The 22,295-nt window shown below is 46.5% G+C and overlaps 1 protein-coding gene across 3 annotated transcripts in view; it reads left to right on the top strand.

Moving 5' to 3' along the window:
* Positions 1–324: 324 nt before the first annotated feature.
* The window catches only part of SLC43A3 (solute carrier family 43 member 3), a 71,577-nt gene continuing 49,606 nt past the window's right edge, over positions 325–22,295 (top strand). Inside the window, exon 1 of one of the 3 annotated variants that reach the window (XM_054970891.1) lies at positions 325–518. The gene's annotated coding sequence lies outside the window, so the exon portion shown is untranslated. Of the gene's footprint in view, positions 519–703; positions 787–22,295 lie in introns of those variants that run through there. The other 2 variants (XM_054970894.1, XM_054970893.1) reach the window with 2 other exon arrangements.

Raw genomic sequence — 22,295 nt, forward strand, 5'->3', positions numbered from 1 at the left:
AGGGAAAAATGGGGAGAAAGAGTTTTAACCCCCGCCTCGCCCCGCGCCCCTTTCCTGACCCTCAAAGCCGCCGTCTGGAGCCGCTTATTAGGTAACAAGAAATAGGAAAGGCAACCCCACCTAGGGCACTTTCGCGCTATGCCTCTGCGCAGAGCGTGGCTGCCACGCGCCGAGGAGGAGGTCTCCTAGTGGAATCGCCCCTTCCACCGGCTACGTCGGAAAAGCGCTCGACGCGGAGCCGGGCAAGGCCCCTTCTCGAGGGAGTCCGAGAAGGGGGGCGGGGGGGCAGAGGCGTGCCTACACTGACGTCACAGAGGCACCCTGCGTTGACTTCGGAGAGAGCGGCGAGGGGGGACGGCAGCTGCGGGAGGCGGTGGCTGCGACATCAGTAGCGATGACACGCGGCGGGAGGCCGGACTGAGGCGGGCAGGACGAGTCTCTGCGGCGCCGACGCTCGCGCCCTTCCTGGGGCCCAGCCCGGCTCCCCTGACTGGTGCGCCTACCTCCGACATCAGCAGGTACAGGGGGAGGACTGGAGGCGGGCAAGGGCTCGGCGATGCCCAATCGGAGAGGTGCCCCGAGGGGCAGAGCGGGAACCAGGCCGGTGATTGAATCCCAGTCGCCAGGGAAGGGAAAAAGACAGCGGAGGGGGGCACGTGGAAGAGGGCTCGCGGGCAGGGGGGAGGGGGAGGGCGTTACTCGGGTCCAGAGGAGCCTCCGCTGCCCTTTGCTGTAGTTCTCCTCTTGCCTGAATTGGACTGAGTGGAAGCGGGGTCCCGAGCCTTGGTAAGGAACACCAAGACGGGAGGCTAAACGGGCCATTCACAACAGGGGCGCGTGGTTCTCGGAAGCAAAGGCGAGCGAGCGCAGTGGCCTTTATGCTGCACCTGTGACTCCGTTGCACGCAGAGGGACTCTTTTCCTGCATAAAGGGGTACAGATAGGGTTGCTTGGAACGCGTAATGCATGGGACTGCAGCCTCGGTTCCAGACCTCCTAAGAGACCGTGGAAAAGTTTGTTGGTGTCGAGAGAAACTTAATTCTTGAAGCTTGAGGGTATATAGCTAGGGTGAGGCACAGGCTGCCAGAGCAGATCCTGGCCCAATGGGTCACTGTGGTGGTGAGTTTGTACCTTTTCTGTTGTGTATTTGTTTATATTTAAGCACTCAAAACCATCCCATTAATATCCCTACCGAATATAAACCTCTCAGTTGAATTATAATTATCCCATATAATTATTATCCCATCTGGTCTATGAAAGGCAAGCCAAACTGAGCTACTGAAAGATTTAGTGGGTTGATTTATCTGGGAGTTTGGGGTAGAGCAACTAGCTGAAGTTTAGTGGGATTCATAGACGGTCTCACTCTGAGGAAGAGTTGCAGAGCTAGTTTGTATCCTTTTATACAGGGATCTACTTGGTGCTTTTTTGGAGCCCAGGGGATACAATGGGATACAAATGTAAGAGGATTCTGCGAAAAGACAGTCCTTGCTCAGCAGCTATCTGAGAAATCCCAAGAGAAGTGTTTTGGCTGGAGACAAAATGATAGGTTTTTCTCCTCCTTCTAGCAAATAGAGTGTTGTGTGCACAATCAGTTTTTGGTGTGTGTACTCCTCTGACAGCTTTGTCTAGTAAATGAATTTTGCAAGTTGTACTTCAGAAAACTGTATGCCCAGTTGCAGTAGTGGAACAAAAGCAACAACCATGTACACTACAAGAAACAAAGCTGTTTCACTCTCTTAGGCATTATCTGTGTTGTTCAGCCTTTTACTTCTGTGGTCCTGTCCACTGTTTGTGGTTCTGAAATAGCATGCTAGGAGGCAGTGAAGGAGAACAAAGTTTTTGTCTAAGCTGTTTGGATCTCTGCCTTTTTGGTCTTCATAAGTAAGAATATGTGCTTCTGCCGTATCATGTTTCTGGGGTTGGCTGAAGGGCGCAGTTACCCTCCTTTAATCTTCCACCAGCTCAGTTATTGCCAAGAGTTGATAGAAGCTCTGCTGTTTGCTCAGCTCAGAAAACAGTGCACTTGGTCAGGGTCTCCTGGTCCATGCTTCGAATGGCCATAGACTTTAGGCAAAGAGCCAAACTCTGTTTCTGATACCTTCAGCCAAATACTTCGTTCTAAGACTGTGTAAATAAATGTTTCTCTTTTGCATCAGTGGGACTCACCTTCAGTTTGTGCCAGTTGTTCCCTGTCTGATCAGTTCAGCAAAGTGAGGATGAAGTTGCACCAATCTATTGTTTAGTCTGTTAGTTCCCCTCAACTTGCTGTCCCTTTAGATGTTTTGTTCCCTGTGCCTCAGGGCATAAGCCAGCTTTCATCTCTGAAAAGGAAAGGAGAATGAACATAAGAGCAGCCATGCTGGATCAGGGGAAAGGCACATCTATTCCAATGTTCTCAGTGGCCAGGCATGTCTCTAGGAAGCCCAAAAACAAGGCATGAAGGCAACAGCCTTCTCCTGCTTCTGCATTACTCCCTTTCCCTGATAACTAGTGTTGAGAGACACAATGCCTCTGAACACAAAAGTTTCATTTAATTGCCGTAGATTGTTTAGTCCTCTTTCAAAGTTACTAAGCTAGTGACTGTCATAATACTTCGGGTGCTAAGGGAGCAATCCTAAGCAAGTCTACTCTGAAATAAGTCCTATTTATTAACTGAGGCTTACTCCTGGGAAACCATTCTTATGATTGTACCCTAATTTCCATAATTTACAATGCAGTCCTCAGATGATCTTAGATTGGAGTAACTCTGCTTAGGACTGCACTGTTTATTATGCATGGTGTGAAGAAGTACTCCCATTTGTCCATCTAGAATTTACTGCCACTCCGTTTCATTGGATGATCTCAAGTTTTACCATTATGGACAAGGAAAGAAAAGATTTCTACACCATTAATAATTTTATTAATCTTTATTAGCTACCATTGTAGTCTTGTTTATGAATTTAAAAGTCTTTCTTTCTTTCTTTCTTTCTTTCTTTCTTTCTTTCTTTCTTTCTTTCTTTCTTTCTTTCTTTCTTTCTTTCTTTCTTTCTTTCTTTCTTTCTTTCTTTCTTTCTTTCTTTCTTTCTTTCTTTCTAATGAAAAGCTATACCAGTTATTTTAGGCATTCTTTTCTGTACCTTTCCTAGTTCTGTATTTATTTTTTGAGATGGGGTGAATACAATTGTATAAAGTATTCCAAATGTTGGCTACCATAGATTTATACAGAGGAATAAAAATAAAATTAAAATACTGGCATGTTAAGTTGTTCTTAGTATCCTTAGCATGAATTTTGGTTCTTTCATTGGAATCTCTCAGAAAGTAGATACTTAGTTGTTCATTACAACCCCAATATCCTTTCTGTGATTTATTACTGTCAAGCAAAACCTTCATGTATATGTAGTTAGGGGTTTCTGCCCTACTGTTCACTTACATTGAATCTCATTTGCTAAGTTGATTCCCTTTCACCAAATTTGAAAAGATCTATTTGGAACTCTTCACCACCCTCAATAGTTTGCTGTTCTCTTGAGTATTTTACTGATCACTTCCAATTTCAGTACTTTATATACAGATTAAATAGCACTGGTTGTAATATAAATGCTTGAGGGATTCCATTGTTTATTTCCCTCCATTGTGAGAACTGTCAGTTTACTCCCCTTTCCTATGCCTGCTGTTTAATCAGTTACTAATCCATGAGAGGGTCTGACTTCATATTCCGTGACTGCTAATTTAACTTCAAAAAGCTTTGTCAAAAGTTTTGGAAGTCCAAATATCCACGTTTGTAAATATTTTTACTCAAAAAAGTTAAAAGGTTCAATTTGCAGAAGCTATGATGATTTTTCTTCTATAGGGGTTGTTCTTCTATATGCCTAATAATTCCAGGTTTAATAATAATATCTACCAGTTTACCTAGAATAGACATTAGACTAGCCTTTTATTTTCTGGCTTGAGCCTTGATAATTTTTTAGAAAGTTTATTACATTTCAGTCCAAGAAAGAAGTACTTTCTTAGGAACTAATCAGAATCTTGAGTGGAGAACAGATAAAGGGTTGGATCCAACCTGCTTTCCTGCTCCTTTTCCCACTACAGACCACATCCCACTTGCATTTTGCCATGCAGACCCCATGATGTCTACCATAGACTTTTGGGTGGTCAGAGGGGGTCTCTTCCCTTTTTCACCAGCAGAAAAGCTAGCTTTCCCATTGGTGAAATGATAATGTCACTTAAATTTTTCAGCAACTTGTATAATCTTTGTTTCATTAGGTCAAAATATACTTGATTCCCCCACTTCATTGTTGCTGTGGGCATGAATATGCAACTGTATATACACAGGAGTGAATATTGTTTAGATGTATTGTAAGTTGTGGCCTATCCTATCACTCCACTCAGCAAAGTTTGAAGCTGTCCTCCAATTTAAAGTGGCTTGTCATCTGGCAGAGGAACTACTTACATTGGAGGAAAACTCCTTAACCTGGAGGAAGGTTTTAAACTTTGCTGAGCAGAGTGGTAGGATACCGGCCTGTGTGGATACAGTAGTGGATAGCGTAGGTGTGGATAGGTGTGTGCATGACAACCTCATCTTCTAGTCATGTAATAGCGGTCAAAACCAGTTTGATTTACTTCTGTGGTGGTCATAAAACCAAATATACAGTAAAGCTGTAGGGTAACCAGATGTTAAGTAATAATTCTAATAGCTGGTATTTACAAAGCAATTGCAAATGCGATTATAATTTACTTGGCTGTAATTCTTGCAACTACCCTGTAAAGAAGACCCATATTATTATCCCCATCTTACAGATGGGGCATTATGACTGTGGGAGTGTGATTTGCTTGAGGCCAACTTTGTGTGTGCTTTGATTGATGTGAGATTTAAACTAGTGGCTCATTCTCTTAGTACTAGTAAGGAGGTCACTGCCCTGTACCTTTAGTCATTGGACAGAATTTCAATAGTTTGTGATATATGTGTGAGAAAAGCCATACCTGTTCAGTTATCATTTCTGCAGAACTATTAAAGGTACAGAAGGTTCAGTAAGCAGCCAACTACTGGCTGATTTGCCTCTCCTCTATAGCCTGGGAGGGCATCTTGATAGAACAAACCAGGATTAAGCTAGGATGTCTTCATTTAGGCATCATTTGAAACTATAGTTAAGGTTATTTAATAATCTAACTTCAAATCCTGGCTTCAGATCCTTGTTTGATAGATCCTAAGTAATCATAGCTAGTGGAGTACCTTATGTTCAGACACTTCCACTAATTAACCCATGATTTTGTATGGTGTCTGAAGTGAGTCTTTGGTGACTCTGGCCATTCATTCTTTCTAAGTGTAGCTAATAGGGTTGTTTTGAGAATAAAATGGAGGACAGGTCGTTGCATGGATACTGCCTGTAACTTCTTGGTGGAAGGGTTGGGCAAAGATGTAGCATGCAAGGACTCAGCAGAGAATGATCTTTGCTATCACCTGCCACAAGGCGTGTGCAGTTGGATATTGCTGACCTGATGAAATGCCTGATATTTCAGGGCTCTGATCCTCAGTGTTTCACTTCTGATTATATTGGAGTCAGAGATACTCTTGGGGAAGAAGCTGTGCTGCCCAGCTGTTCAGTGCTGCATTTGCTCTTTGAACTTTAAAGGGCCATGAATGGAGGTGGGGAGACCTGGCCCTTGGAGTTCCAAGGCCAGGTCTTCACATTGAAATAATGGCTCTGGGCCGACATGCAGCTGGGGGGGCCTTTCCTGCTTTCCCCATTTGAATTCTGTGTGGGAAAGTTGGGACAAGCATGATTATAGTTTTAATTAGGAGTATTTTTCACATATCACAATCTATGGCCTTCTGCATTCACAGCATGTACCACTGCTCCTCTGCAAATGCAGAAAGCCCTTTACAATTGGAAGTGACCTGAGAGTAGTTCAATTTCTTGCAATGGCAAGATTTCTTAGATGTAAGGCTTATGTTATAAGCTGTCCTCAGCTGGTCATTTATGGTTTGCTCCTAAGTGCACTTACTAGAAATTGTCTTGTTGGAGTCAGTGGAACAGATTTCCCAGTAAACATGGCTGGACTACATGTCTCCGTAGAAAAATTGCTAGTTGTAATGGGTGCTTCAGGCTGTAATGGGAAAGCAAGATGTAGCCCAAGGAATGATTTTGATCATAGTCAAGAGACTCTTAGTGAAAGTTTCACAAAATTGATTTCCGAATGCTCCGTCAAACATTAAGGATTTCAACATTGTAGAAAAACCCAACTGATGAAGTACTTGATTTTCAACAGCATGTTGTGGCTGCCCCACTATGGTTGATAATTGTGTAACATCAGGAACCAATGCTCAACCAACAACGGATTTAACTGCACGGTAGCTTTAAAATCAAACACTAAAATAGCAGCTCCAACAGACAATCCTACAGCACTCCTGACACATCCTCTACTATCCACTAATCAACATATTGCTTACTGATGGCATCCTGATATTAGCTATTCATGTTCTTATGCCATGGTGACTAAAGAGAACCTTCACATTGAGAGACCGTAAACCTTGGAATACCAGTACAAAGAGGCAACATCACGGGGAGGTCTTGGTGTCTATGGCCTGTTTGTCGGCCCCACCCGAGCAACTGGTTAGCCACTGTGTGATATTTGGATGCTGGATTAGATGGGCCATTGGTCCTGTGTTCAAAGAAAGGCACCAGTCAACAAGTAGAGACCACTGAACAATTTCTTAAAATCACCCAAGCCAATACACACATTCCCTTCACATGTAATCAATCGAGTGGCTGAGTACTACATTCTGTCTGACTGCACTGGCTGTGTTGATCAGTTAAGCAGCACAAAGGTTCAATCTCTCCAATGAAGAGTGATTTGGTGGTGGTGATGGTGGTGAGGGCAGGGATTTTGAAGCAGCCAATTTAGCTCCTTGCCACACTGCAATTCCCAGCATTCTATAGAAAGGTCAGGACAGATAAACTGATATAAAATTGATATGTGCATTGTGTAGATATTATCTGTGTTTCTTTTTCAAGATGGTACATTATCTTGCCTCCAGTCATGCCTAGTGCAGTCAAGGGACTTAGGGAACATAGCTGTCAGCTTAGTTACAGCCTTTCTTCATATTAATGTCTTTGAGATTTTGTTGACTTATACTGTGTTGAGTCAACGCCTCTGGTCTTTGCTTAGAGGTAACTCCTGACCAAGCGTGTACTGTTCTGTGTATTTCTGTTCATCATGAGTTTTGTTTTCCATTTGCTAGCATTTCACATAGTTAATCATTCACAAATAGAAAGGGAATTCTTTCAAAAACAAATTAACTCATGATCTGTTTTAATTTTATGCTACACAAATCCTGATGGTTCTGTTCTTTATACAGTATCTCTCAGTATTATTTTGTTCTACTCACTTATTTTCTTTACAGTGCCCCCTATGCCTTCAACAGTAAACAAGCAGGGGTTTAGAAGGTGAAGCTTTATTTGGTCATTTTAAGCATATCAGACCATCAGCTAAAGGTACTGAAGAAGAGCCAACAAAAAACAGTTGGCAAACCCTTTCTGGATAGCTATTCCCCCCCTGCCCCGCCCCTCACTGGGGATGGTTTACCATCAGTTTCGCTTACTTTACGTGTTTCTTAGGGAAGTTCTTGTTAATTCTTATTATGTCACAGAATAAGAGGAGAAGGAAGAGCCTGGTTTGGTGTGCAAGCTTGATTCTGGAGTTCTGGCTGATCACTGGGACATAGACAGAGTCTTGTTTGCAATGAAAGCTATTAAATGTCACTGGGTATGGGAGATGTGCATTGTAGAAACATTAAGAGATGGTTTCTTTCTGACAAATCAGCAAGAACCTGAGTCCCAGAGTCTCACGAACACTAGACAATATTTGTCTGTTCTAGTGATGTCATGCTTGGGATTTAAATGGAACATCTTCGCAGCACCTAAAGGAAACAACACATGAAGCAGGCTTACATTGAGTTAGACCCCTGATCTTTCAAGGTCAGTTAGTCTCACGTACTGTGAATTTAGTGAGTGATCATCTGGGAGCCAAATCCTGGTTTCATGCATTAATCATAGTTAGTTAAACTATGTTTTTTTGGTTATGTTGGAAATGAGCCTGTATCTTGCAGAACTGCAGTATTGTCAAACTGCTATCACACTGCTGAAATGGATAGAAGCTGGCATGAAGAGTTCTGCCATAGAGCGTTGCTGCTGCTGAAAATACAGTAAAAAGCAGCATTCTTTTCTTCTGTTTTCCCAAATAGACCATTTACAGTATTCTGTTCTTCAAAGGGTTGGGGGAGGGGGGGCTTATCTTCATGGCTGTAAATAGTGGAGGATGCAGGCCAGAAATAAGGTTTGGGTGTAAAATTAATCCTTTACAAAAGGTGTCCACAATAGACATGGGTGCGAACCAAAAAAATTTAACGATCCAGCAGTTTGCGGTTTGGTGCCAATGATGATCTTGAGATCGCGAACTGCAACTAACATTTCCCATTACCAAACCGGTTCACAGTTCGCGGTTTGTTGGGTGTTCAATGGCCCCCGTGGCACTTACAGAACCCATATTCCCAGGGATTCTTTTGCAGGCTTTCCCCTACAGCCATCACCCAAGTTTGGACAAGATTGCAAAAGGGATCTTGGAGTTATACCCTCTCCAATCCAAGGCCCCCAGGAAACTCCCACTCGACACCCAGTGTACAGAAGGTGGGTGTAGATGGCGGCCGCTGGGAAAGGACGGGATGGGAAAGACAGGAGAGGTTGGGAGGCATCTGAGCAGATCCAGAGAGGGAGAGGTGTGAAGAGGGAATGGGAACTTGTCTGAGAGAGGAGGGCAAAGGGTCATCAGTAGGGATGTGCGTTTCGGCATTCAGAATGCCGAAAGAATGCCGAAACAAAAGTGTTTCGGCTTCTTTCAGGGAATGCCGAAACGTTTCGGGGAATCCCGAAACGTTTCGGGTAGCCGAAAGAAAAAAGCCGAAACGTTTCGGGATTCTTTCGTCTTTCATTCGGCTTTTCAATGGGAAAATGCCTCCGTCTTCCCGGACGTCTGGGGGAGGCATCTTCCCACCGAATAAGCCCAAAATTGGTGGGGACCTTCCTCTAACCCTTCTCTAACAACCACCCAAGTTTCAGACAGATTGGACTTTGGGGGGCCATGTTATGGCCCCCCAAAGCAGGTCCCCCCATCCTCCCATAAAGGAGCATCTTCTTCATTATTTCCTATGGGGAAAAAATGAAGAAGCAGGCTTCCTTTGCCAGGGGTGGCATTTTGCATGCAAAATGCCCCCTTACCCTCAGGGGCCCTTCTCCCACCCCTCCTCCCACCCCCCACCAAGGCTCAGCCTGCTCCCACTTGGGGGGGCCATTTCATGGCCTCCCCAAGTAGGTGCTCTAATCTCTACCACTGACAGCTGGGGGAGGCTTGTGTTGCCAGGGGTGGCATTTTGCATGCAAAATGCCCCCCAGCCCTCTGGGGCCCTTCTCCCACCCTTCCTCCCACCCCACACCAAGGCTCAGTCTGCTCCCACTTGGGGGGGGGCACTTCATGGCCTCCCCAAGTAGGTCCTCTCAGCCCCTAAAGTCCACCCCTTACAGCCCCACACAAACCCAATTCCCCCCCAGCTGCCGCACACAGACCCAAATCCCCACATTAGCCCCTCACAGACCCAAATCCACCCCCACCTGCCCCACACCCATAACCCCAGGAACAGGCTGGCAAAGGCCAGCCCTCTCCCTTTGTTCCCTATGCTGGGAACTTCTAAACTCTCTTTCCCTGGGCAATTCTGCACAGCCCAGGGGTGCCACAATGGTGGGCACACTTCTGAGTGCCAGCTGGTCCCTGTGAAAGAGCACCTGAACCACAGACACCCTCCCTCAAATTCCCCCACCACCTACAGAGATGGCTGGCCAGCCAGCCCCATTGTTCCCTATGATGGGAACCAACTGCACAACAAAGAATAAAACAAGAACAACACAAAATAAAGTTTTTTAAAAATTATTTTCTCCCTTCCAAAGTACAAGTAGGCAAAGCATTATGACACATAACACCAGCAGTCCCCCACACAGAAAAATAACACAACTCACTTAACATCAGAGAATCACAAAGCACGATTCCTGTCAAAAACACTTTATTTCTTGAACAGCTTTAGGCTACACAGCAGGGGGGGAACACCAAAGGGCATGGCAGCAGTATCTTACACAAAAATAACACAACTCACTTAACATCAGAGAATCACAAAAGCACAATTCCTGTCAAAAACACTTTATTTCTTGAACAGCTTTAGGCTACACAGCAGGGGGGGAACACCAAAGGGCATGGAAGCAGTATCTTACACAAAAATAACACAACTCACTTAACATCAGAGAATCACAAAAACACAATTCCTGGCAAAAACACTTTATTTCTTGAACAGCTTTAGGCTACACAGCAGGGGGGGAACACCAAAGGGCATGGAAGCAGTATCTTACACAAAAATAACACAACTCACTTAACATCAGAGAATCACAAAAACACAATTCCTGGCAAAAACACTTTATTTCTTGAACAGCTTTAGGTTACACAGTAGGAGGGCACAAAAGGGCATGATAGCAATGTACTACAAAAAATAATACAACCCACTTCACCGTTTTTGACAGCAATTGTGTTTGTGTGATTCTCTGATGTGAAGTGAGTTGTGTTATTTTTGTGTAGTACACTGCTTTCCTGCTCTGTGGTGCCTTCCTACTGTGTAACCTAAAGCAGTTACAGAAATAAAGTGCTTTTGACAGCAATTTTTTGGGGTGATTCTTTAATGTGAAGTGAGTTGTGTTATTTTTGTGTAAGATACTGCTTCCATGCCCTTTGGTGTCCCCCCCCTGCTGTGTAGCCTAAAGCTGTTCAAGAAATAAAGTGTTTTTGACAGGAATTGTGCTTTTGTGGTTCTCTGATGTTAAGTGAGTTGTGTTATTTTTGTGTAAGATACTGCTGCCAAGCCCTTTGGTGTTCCCCCCTGCTGTGTAACCTAAAGCTGTTCAAGAAATAAAGTGTTTTTGACAGGAATCGTGCTTTGTGATTCTCTGATGTTAAGTGAGTTGTGTTATTTTTCTGTGTGGGGGACTGCTGGTGTAATGTGTCATAATGCTTTGCCTACTTGTACTTTGGAAGGGAGAAAATAATTTTTTAAAAACTTTATTTTGTGTTGTTCTTGTTTTATTCTTTGTTGTGCAGTTGGTTCCCATCATAGGGAACAATGGGGCTGGCTGGCCAGCTATCTCTGTAGGTGGTGGGGGAATTTGAGGGAGGGTGTCTGTGGTTCAGGTGTTCTTTCACAGGGACCAGCTGGCACTCAGAAGTGTGCCCACCATTGTGGCACCCCTGGGCTGTGCAGAATTGCCCAGGGAAAGAGAGTTTAGAAGTTCCCAGCATAGGGAACAAAGGGAGAGGGCTGGCCTTTGCCAGCCTGTTCCTGGGGTTATGGGTGTGGGGCAGGTGGGGGTGGATTTGGGTCTGTGAGGGGCTAATGTGGGGATTTGGGTCTGTGTGCGGCAGCTGGGGGGGAATTGGGTTTGTGTGGGGCTGTAAGGGGTGGACTTTAGGGGCTGAGAGGACCTACTTGGGGAGGCCATGAAGTGGCCCCCCCCCAAGTGGGAGCAGACTGAGCCTTGGTGTGGGGTGGGAGGAAGGGTGGGAGAAGGGCCCCAGAGGGCTGGGGGGCATTTTGCATGCAAAATGCCACCCCTGGCAACACAAGCCTCCCCCAGCTGTCAGTGGTAGAGATTAGAGCACCTACTTGGGGAGGCCATGAAATGCCCCCCCCAAGTGGGAGCAGGCTGAGCCTTGGTGGGGGGTGGGAGGAGGGGTGGGAGAAGGGCCCCAGAGGGTTGGGGGGCATTTTGCATGCAAAATGCCACCCCTGGCAACACAAGCCTCCCCCAGCTGTCAGTGGTAGAGATTAGAGCACCTACTTGGGGAGGCCATGAAATGGCCCCCCCAAGTGGGAGCAGGCTGAGCCTTGGTGGGGGGTGGGAGGAGGGGTGGGAGAAGGGCCCCTGAGGGTAAGGGGGCATTTTGCATGCAAAATGCCACCCCTGGCAAAGGAAGCCTGCTTCTTCATTTTTTCCCCATAGGAAATAATGAAGAAGATGCTCCTTTATGGGAGGATGGGGGGACCTGCTTTGGGGGGCCATAACATGGCCCACCAAAGTCCAATCTGTCTGAAACTTGGGTGGTTGTTAGAGAAGGGTTAGAGGAAGGTCCCCACCAATTTTGGGCTTATTCGGTGGGAAAATGCCTCCTCCAGGCGTCCTGGAAGACGGAGGCATTTTCCCATAGAAAAAAGCCGAATGAATGCCGAAATAATGCCGAAAGAATCCCGAATCCCGAAAGAGATTCTTGTTTCGGCTTTCAGCTTTAACGATAGAGAATTTTCTTTCGGCTTTCTACTTTCGGCTATAGCCGAAAATTTTTGGCTTGCACACCCCTAGTCATCAGCCATGGAAACAGCCCCGAGAACTGAGGGAGGCTTGAGCCCACTGTGGATAAGCTGGGCCGGCTACAACCCCAGGGTGGCTCAGTGCCCGGGTAGGTCCAGGTCCATGGGAGGGTGCCCCAGTAGGTTGAGGTTCACCTTGATGAACGTCAACATGTCCACCAGGTCTGGGTGCAGACGTGCACGGCGGGGACGGAGGAGGTCTCCCAGGTGGGAGAACACCCGCTCATTCTGCACGCTGGTGGGAGGGCAGGACAGGATGTTTGTTGCCACGATGGACAGGTCCAGCCATCGGTCAGATTTCCTCACCCAATACTGCAATGGGTTGGCATGGGGGGGCTCGGTGGGCTCAGAAAGGTACTCGCACACCATGGCCCCCACCGAGTCCTCCACTGAGAGGGACGCGCCTGCCGTGCAGCAGCCAACCACGCAGCCCACCAACGAGGCCCAGATATCGAATGTGTCCGTTGGAGTGGCTCTTCCCTGGCGTGGCTCTCTTCCCACCTCCTCTCCCTCCCCCTCCTCCTCCTCCACCACCTGCCCCTCTCCGCTGCCCGGTTTGTTCTCTCCTGCCCTCTGGCTCTGGAAATGGAGCACCGCTCTGTGGAGCTCCTTTTTCCAGTGCTGCATCTGACCCGCCTGCGTGGCGATGCTGCCCTTGATGTGGGGGTCACAGAGGGAGGCCAGTTGGTACGGCGCCTCGCAGCGTAGAGGATGTAGGCATTCAGCGACACAGGCCTGGATCCTCCAGACAAAGTCCCGGACCCTGGGGAGCAGTTCTGGCCCTTGCTGGAGCTCCTGGGTCAGAAACTGGTCTAGGCTGTGGATCAGAGGGAGGACCTGACCCAGACTGGCCTGGTAGGAGCACAAGAGCTCAGTGGCATCCTTGAAGGGTTTCAGGATCTGGGACATCTGGGCAAGGACTCTCCATTCCATGGAGCTGAGGGTCAACTCCTCTCCCCTCCTCAGCACATCCGAAGAGGACGGATGTCTTCCAACGCGCCCTTCTGCTCCGCCAGATGACATATCATGTCATAGGTGGAGTTCCAGCGGGTGGGCAGGTCCTGGAAGAGTTGGTGCTCAGGGTCCCCTGCCTCCCCCTGCCTCTGGAACAGCTCGCGGGAAGAGTTTATGCTGCGGGAGAAGTGGGAAGCGATGCGATGGTAGATGTCCAGCAGATTGCGCATCTGCAAGGTTCCCTTGTCCCAGCTGTCCCTCGGCTTGCTCTCCAGCCCGAGCATGTCCCGCATCACGAGGTGCAGCTTGTGCGCCATGCACACCAGGCCCAGGAGGGATGCCTCTTTCAGGGCTGCCAACATGTTGGCTCCCGTGTCCGTGACCATGAAGCCATGGAGAAACCCTTCCACCTCGGACGTCCACTCCCTCAGAGCCGCCTTGATGGTGGCGGCGATGTTCTTCCCAGTGTGGACCTTGCCCATCCCCTGGGCCTGAAGAAGAACTGCCCTGTAGCCCGGTGTCAAGTTGGGCACCTTTTTACGGCTGACAGATCTTGGCCTGGGGAGGTGGAGGTCCTCTGGTTGCCACCAGTGGGCGGTGATGGCAAGGTACCCGTGATGGCTGCCGCTCCACAGGTTGGCCGTGAAGTGCACTGTTCTGCCTTGGGAGGCCGACAGGTCTCTGCGCACCATGTTTCGCACTGCCTCGTACAGGGCGGGCACGACTTGATGCCCAACGGTGTGCCATGATGGCATGGAGAACCATGGGGAAAAGTGCTGGAGCAGCAGCTGGAAGCCCACGCCCTCCACAACCGATAGGGGGAAGCCTTGCAGGGCAATCGTCTGCGCCACCACATGAACACCTGCCTCTTGAGCCCTTGACCTCACCCTTTTTAGCAGAGCCACCCCCGACCCTGATGGAACAACTTCCCCCAAGGTGGCCTGCCTGACCCTTCCGCTCCCACCAGCAGCACCCTCAAGGCAAGGCTTCTTGCTCGGGGTGCATTCCAGAGACCCTCCCATCAATCCCGGATCAGACGAGCTGGTGGCCCTCAGTCTCCCCCTGACGGATGTTACTCTGGCCGAGGATGGAGACCACAGGCTCGGGTGGTGCCTCTTCAGGTGCTGAGTCAGGGCCGTCGATGACAGGTGCTTTGGGTCATTGCCCCTGCACACCAGGCCCTCACACACACAGCACCGCACCACGCGGGGGTCAGTAGGAAGGGACCGAAAATGCCTCCAAACATTGTGGTTGAACTGTGGCCCAATAATGGTTCCAGGGGAGGGAGGACGAAGGGTGTGCCACAGAGCTGGCAATGGAAGATGGAGTGATGGGTGGACTGCAGGCAGGGACAGCACCACCGGTAGTTGGGTTGGGGACGGGCTGGATGTTTCCTCGAACCCCAACCATTCCTCAAAGGATCCCTCGGCCTCCTCCTCCTCAAACATTTTCAGGAGTTCCTCTTCTGCCGCTGGCAAGACCTCTTCGGCCTCCTCCACAGCCGCAACTGGTGATTTTGGGGGAGCGGGAGTCTCTGCTGCTCCAGAGTCCTGCACAGCACTGTTTCCCGTGCTACAACCGGGACAATCTCTGCACTTCCCCCCGTGACCACTCTTGTCCCCTACCCGAAGCCTCATCATGCCAGCAAACAACAATTGAGAAGAAGAACAGAGATGACACTGTGAACCCTCAGCCGAGGTACCCACCGAGCTTGGCCCCAGGGCCTGGCAGCAGCCCTGGCACCAGAGGGAGGGAGGGACTAGACACCTAGCCCACCACTCCCACAGACCTGAACAGATCAGGCACTAATGTGAGCCCTCAGCCGAGGTACCCACCGGGCTTGGCCCCAGGGCCTGGCAGCAGCCCTGGCACCAGAGGGAGGGAGGGACTAGAGCTCTAGCCCACCACTCCCACAGACCTGAACAGATCAGGCACTAATGTGAGCCCTCAGCCGAGGTACCCACCGAGCTTGGCCCCAGGGCCTGGCAACAGCCCTGGCACCAGAGGGAAGGAGGAACTAGAGCCCTAGCCCACCACTCCCACAGACCTGACCCGATCAGGCACTGATCAATAATCAATGTGAACCCTCAGCCGAGGTGCCCACTGAACTTGGCCCCAGAGCCAGGCAGCAGCCCTGGAACCAGAGGAGATAGATCCCTATCCCCCAAATCTAAGCTGAATTAGTCTCTCTCCCCAAAGGCTAGCAAGTGGCAAGCAAGAGCTCTGTCCCACTCCACTGCTCGCTGAAAGTGAAAGCCAGCCTGCGAGCCCACAGCTATTTATAAGCACAGGTCCCATTGAGCAACGCAGGAGGTCTGTGTTTGGCTGTCAGAGCTGCCTATCCAGGTTTGCAGGGATGAGATTGGAGTGCCCATGGCTACAGGACACCCCCTTCCCCCTCCCTCCCCTGGGTGTTTTCTCCCAACTTGTAACCACTTTGCAGCTCCGTGGTTGGAAGGAAGACCTGCCGATCAAGGTAAGCTGGGCTTCCATTTGGGTTTCCAGGGCGACAGAAGGAGCGCAGACAGAATTCAGGCATTCCCCCGGCTCTGTTGCCAGGGGAATTGATTGCCGGCACCTGAGTGTCTGGCTTCCCGAACCACAGCTGAACGCCCCGAACCAGGCTTTTACCGACCGCTGGTTCGTTGGCTGTGGCCGATAACGAACCGCTGGATCGTGATCGTGCAATCACCATTTTCATGGGTTTTTGAAATTCGTAATGCGGTTCATGCCCATCTCTAGTCCACAACACTAGCTCCATTGGAGGAAACAAAGGTCTACTTCATTGAGTTAATGAAAATTTCTGAACCATTCACAATCCTCAAGGACAAATTTTTTAGAGAGTGAAATCAATTTAACCTCAGCTGAACTGTTTGCAAATTATTAATTTTTTAGAACTTTAACAAAATATGGGCGAGCTTTTACATTAGCACATGGTGACATTTTGCCATCAGCATTACGTGAAGGCTAATACAAGCAAAATTCTTTTAGGGATGGTTTTTGTCCTTGTGGTGCAGGACTGAGAGAGAGTATAGCCCGTGTGCTGTGACTTTTTAATTACTGTAAAGGAGTTAGGGATGAAATAATTTCTCCTCTTTTGGGCACTGGACCGGGTTGTTCAGAAGATTTAGTTACCCTTTTGTGTGCTGTGGCTGGGGTGTGTGTGTATTGCTGAAAGGGTGACTGTTGTTTTAAAAAAATAGGATAGGTCCTGACTGGTGAAGGAATTTTATTATGCAATCATGTGCAAACACTACACACTGTATTGTGACTGTATTGTATTACTGAAAGAGGTCAGTTAACTATATGATGATAAAAAGAAAAAATGAATGAAATATGGGTGTCCTGGCTGAAGGCAGTGTTTAGGAGAGCTGTGACTGGCCATACACTTAGCAACAAGCTACACATTCTGATTATTAATGTGCAGTGTTTGGGTTCTTTGGACCTGACTTTGACAGTCAAAAATCAGGTGCAAGGGAACTCATTTCTCAGGCATGCAGGGCCCTGATTTGGATTGGAGCAACGGAAATTGCCTTGGGAGGTGTTATTTGCCCCATTAGAAGGCAGTGTGTGCACCTGTGCGTGTGAGGATGAGTGTACTTTTTCACTCCTTTGGAGGAGGGGTTTTTTTCTGGTTGATCATTACACTGGTTCCAGGAGCAGGACACAAGCTGTAGAGGTTTGCGTTGTGATATCTGTGTTATACCTGGGGTGATGCCAGTTATACTAAACAGTTAAAAATGTAAGAGCCCTTCTTGATCATGCCAGTGGTCCATTTTGTCCAGCATTTTGTCTTACACAGTGACTAGCCAGTTAATCTGGTGGGACAACAACAGGGCATAGAGACTGAGGCATTCTGCTGTTATTGCCTCCTCCTGCTGGTATTCAGAAGTTTACTGCCTCTGAATATGGAGGGTCCCCTTAAGCCCTTTTCACACAGTTTTTGTAAACTGCTTTGGCTGCTGGTTGCTGTTGGATTTTTGTGCCATCAGACACAGTTTGTCTGCTGGTTGCTAATGGATTGTTTTAACCTTTTCAGACATAGCTGCTTGTGACCTGTTTGCAATCTGGGGTTGAGCATTTTTAAAAAACAAAACCTTTTGCCAGCACCGTCTTTTAAAATTTACTGCCCATTTCCAGAGCATTCTTTTTTCAACGGATAGTGATCCACACTATAGTATTGTGGGCTTTTTTCTCATTTCTACTTTAACCTGATTTGCTGTTTGGCCTCTTATAAAGTAGTTTGGGGTGACAGTTTCTAACAGCATTTACATCTGTATGAACCAAATGTGAATTGCTGTGTTCCATTTCAAACACTGCTGCCTTTTCTGGCTGGAAAGTGGCTATAACCCTTCCCTTGGGCCACCAGGGCTTTTGCATTAAAAAAAATACACAAAAATATTGCTATAGATCTATAGCATTGTAATGATAGGTGTAGCTGGTTCTCAGAATCCTCAGCTTTCACTTACAAAACATTCCTTACCTTGTGGAGATATAAGGGGAAAGGCATATCTCTACAAGGAAAGGGGCTAGAGGCTTACTTTTTTATAAAAATGAAAGCTTCTGATGTAAAACAGGTTAATGTTTTTTAGAACGTTATAGATGTAGATAGTCCTTGAAGTGGAAGAAAAGGGGAACTGGTATGATTTACCAGTTGGTATGATGGTACCAGTTGGTAGCAACTGGTATGATGGACCTCAGTTTAGCCTGAGGTCCATTTACCATAACCATGTAAACTGTTTGCTAACATTGAATTATTGTTCATTTGTTTAAGAATTTGTATTCTACCTTTCAAGGTTCAATAACTTCCCAAAGTGGCTAACAAAAACAATTTAAAATGTCAACAATCTGATGATGTTGCCAAGGAAGTTATTTTTTTTTAAAAAAATCAACGTTTGCCATGCCATTTTTAACCTCTGGCAAAAAATGCTAAAAGCTGTATGATGTAGGAGTGTGCTGTTTCAGTGCTCTGTATCTCCAGGGCCAAAGTTTACAGCCCAACTTATCTTTCAGGTCCAAGGTTCTCTTATCTAGTAAATGTGGAGCCTCTTTTCTCCCTAAACCTAAGCAAATTATAGCTCCTCTCCTTGCTAGCTGTCTCAACAATCTCCTCACGCCTAAGTAAGAGTTCTGTGATGTATATTATAGTAACAAGTGAAGGTTTTGGTCAGAATTGCTACTCTTTTTTTAGTAGTTCTCTTTTGCCTTCAATAGTAGTCTGGTAGTAGAAACTTAACAGGTGGAACTAGGGTTGCCAGCCTCCAGGTAGTGGCTGGAGATCTCCTGGAATTACACCTGGTCTCCAGGCCACAGAGATCAGTTCACCAGGAGAAAATGGCTACTGTAGGGGGTGGACTCTATGGAATTATGCCATGCCAAGGTCCTTTCCCTCCCCAAACCCCACTTTCTCCAGGTTTCTCCAGGTTTCACCCTCCGGATCTCCAGGAATTTCCCAACTTGAAGCTGGCAACCCTAGGTGAAACAAGTAGTTAATTGGGTGTTGAAACCTATTCCCTCCCTCCCCCGGTTTTTCTTTTTGCATGTCAGGCTCCTATCCAAAAGGCTCAGGAGCAGGACCAGTAAACAAGAACTGAAAATCCCAACTTCATGGATCGAAGTATTGCATCTGAAGTGTAGAGGTATTTCAAATGTGCCATCTGTAGTGGTACATGCAGAAGACTATTATGAACTCGAGGAGTCAGGTTTGGTGTGTCACAGTTCTTCCATCTTGTGCCCAAATTGCTGTTTAGGCCAGACCGGAAGACTCTTCACTGTTCTGGCAACATTAGATTTCCCCCCCTCAACATCATGTTTTGTGATCATATGTAATCATACTATCCTGTTACTATATTGGGAGTGGGATGTTTATGAGTTAAACATGCATCTGGTATGTTGTTTTTTTTTTTAAAGGAAGGATAGTCACACTCTTCATATTAGGTGCTTGCCACTTAATGCTTATCAGTTGGGCTTGAATACATCACTCCTTTCCCAGGCCAGTTAGGGGAAAACATGCACACAGGTGTAGTCATGTAACTTCTAGATAAGTCTTAGAGACCCCCTCCACTGCTGAACCATGGAAGCAGCCCTGTGCAACTAGCCAGAACCAAGGGGTCTGCCCATTATCATTTCCTGGGATTCCTGACAGCAGTACAGGGGTATAAGCATATTTTGTTCTGTACTTATTCATTTCTGTAAATTGTCAGAGGGATTTAATAAATGTATTTTCCTTCCTGTTTGTCTTCAGATCCAAAAGAACCATTGCCCCTGGGCAATACACCCTCTGAGATTTTATCGATATCCCATAATTTATATCCCATAATTTATACAATATGTATTGAATTCCAAACAGATGGGGGTGGCAGAAAACGTTGCCTTGTGGAACTCAGACCATAAGACCCTTTGTTTCTCCTCTGGAGGCAGTTTTACTCCTTTGTGTTGGGACTGTTTAAGTGAGGTGCACTTGCATTTGTGTTCCTGCCAATTTGCAGCGTCAATAGTATTGCTACTATTTTTGTGCATTATTTTTAATAGAGCCATTCAATCCATGTGTTTGAGGCTTTTTCAAATATCTACTATGAAATTCTTCCTGCGTGAAGTACCATTGCCCGTATTCTTGTCTTGCATGCCTACGGGTTGTTTACCTTGTTCCTGTATTTCACAGTAATCCTACCCCCACCTTGTGCATAAATTCTATCTTGCTGCATCATGCCCGGGCAGCCCTTCTTCCTGCAGTCTTTTTCTGCAAGATAAACTTTTTGAATAATTACAGTGAATGTGTCTGATATCTTTCCTACCCTCCCCACATCAGCTTATTGCTGATTTAACAAGAGAGACACTAAAATGGTGTGCCTCTAGTCTTCAGCACTAGTTTTCAGCTGAAGATGTTATATGTTCCCCCAAAGGTAGTTGTGTGAGAAATCAGTGTTATATTTGGTTAAGCTGGCTGTTACCTAATCCATCAGTGACTCTAAACATCATAAGAAAGCCGAGGCATCAAACTGCCTTAGTCCTCCCGGAGGCTGCTTCTGTGTGAAGGTTTTTGTCCACCTTCACTTCCAAACTGGAATACTTTTTTTGTCAAGCACCTGCACAGCATCATGCTCTATTCATTCTCTTTCTAGGTTTTTCTCATCTTCAATATACTTTTTCCCAGCCCTTCTTTACTCTGATTTTAGTTTGGCTGACACATCCTTTTATTTATGAGATTCTCCATGTGTATTATGCACACAGTACCTCTTGAGAATCTTACATGCTGTGCAGTAAGCTGAGTTTACATGATTAACCTGAAAATGTACACACTATGATCTGAGGCTCTATACCTTATGCACACTAAACATGCTTCCATTGAGAATGTAAGCAATATGACAAGTGGCAGGAATAGAGAGCACTCCTATTAAAAAAAAATGCAGGAGACAGCAGTTGATGTCCACAATGAACTGCCGGGGCTTAATTTTGTTTGGGAGTTAAATTCTCTGATTTGGAAGCATTCCCCCAATCATGGATATGTAGGATGGCTTGTCAACTCTTTTTGGGGAGGAGGAAATATTTCCTCTGGATTTAACAATTAAAATGGACAGCAATGCAGCATGTGAAGCTTTTCTTATTCCTGCACCTGCATTCTAGTACCTTTTGTTAGTCACATAAAGGGCCAGCTCTTTGGATACCCATTAGGGAGAAAGGCAGGCTATAAAAAAAGTAAATAAATAAGCATAATGTGTTAAAGACGCAAAGAAAATATTGGCAACCTTGGTAGGGGCTGTTGTGAGACAGGTAATGTGCCTTGAGTTATATCTAGGGCACCCCAATCTCATGGGAAAACATTCTTTCTCAGAGAATGGGGCTATAAACTGTTTAAATTTTTGGCTAAGAAGAGATGAGTTTCCTGCATAGAGGTAACCATTTGCTCAACTGCCAGAAAGGGACAAGGTGGATGGCTATTTGGATGACCTGAGTTGGGTGATAAAGGTTTGAGATGTGCACCATAAGATGATTAGAGAAAAAGGTGCAGAGTGAGGCTTTCATCCCAAACTCAGGATGGGACTCAAGGAAACCCACCCACCTGGGATTGGAAGGGTTTGAACTTCAGGACACCCTTTCAGAAGCACTCAAACCAGGATTGGGAACAAGTCTTGCTCAGCTTCTCATTTAGGTGCTTCAGCTGGCTTGTTTCACTCACAGGGAGCAGATGCCAAAATAACACCAGTGACTCTAAGGCTGAGATTAGGCTTATATATATTCTTTTTCTTTCTTAGTTGTAGGAAGTGAAAAAGAAACAAGGTGCAACGGGAGAATTATTTGTAATTATAGATCACAACACATTTAGCCCATAGCTTTGTTAGGAGATCTGTAAAACAGCAAACTCCCCCAATTCCCACCTTGACTGCCTTGAATTATATGAAGGCTTGAAGCCACCTTGAACTGTATGGACAGGCAGAGTATAAATGTTTTAATTAATAAATAAATACCTTGCATTGGTGTAGCCCTCTTTTCTTGGCTCTTTCTTAGTTCAATACCTTTAGTTCTGTGATATGCTACTTTTACTACGTGGTTGCTCTCTAGTGGTACAGTGAATAATGATCTTTCTTTTTAAAGAATTCAGACAGTGAGCCAGGACTCAAGACTTATGCCCCCACCCCCCATCCATCTGTGACAACAATAATTGCTTCAAAGGTAAGAATCAGCACTTTGAATTGTGCCCCAAAATTAATGAACAGGGAATACAATTCTTCAACCTACTGCCCATAAGCCTTTAAAGATGAGAGCCAGAGCCTGAGATTTGACACCCCTACTTCACACCAACTGTGCATTGTGACTGTGAGGTGCTTGACAGGCCTGTTGTTTGTACAGCCCAAAGCAAACAGAAAAACAAGTTTATTGAAGCCTTGATATGTTATGGATGGCAACCTGTGTTCAGC

Source organism: Eublepharis macularius, chromosome 2 (genome assembly GCF_028583425.1).
Source record: "Eublepharis macularius isolate TG4126 chromosome 2, MPM_Emac_v1.0, whole genome shotgun sequence".
NCBI classification, from domain to species: domain Eukaryota; kingdom Metazoa; phylum Chordata; class Lepidosauria; order Squamata; family Eublepharidae; genus Eublepharis; species Eublepharis macularius.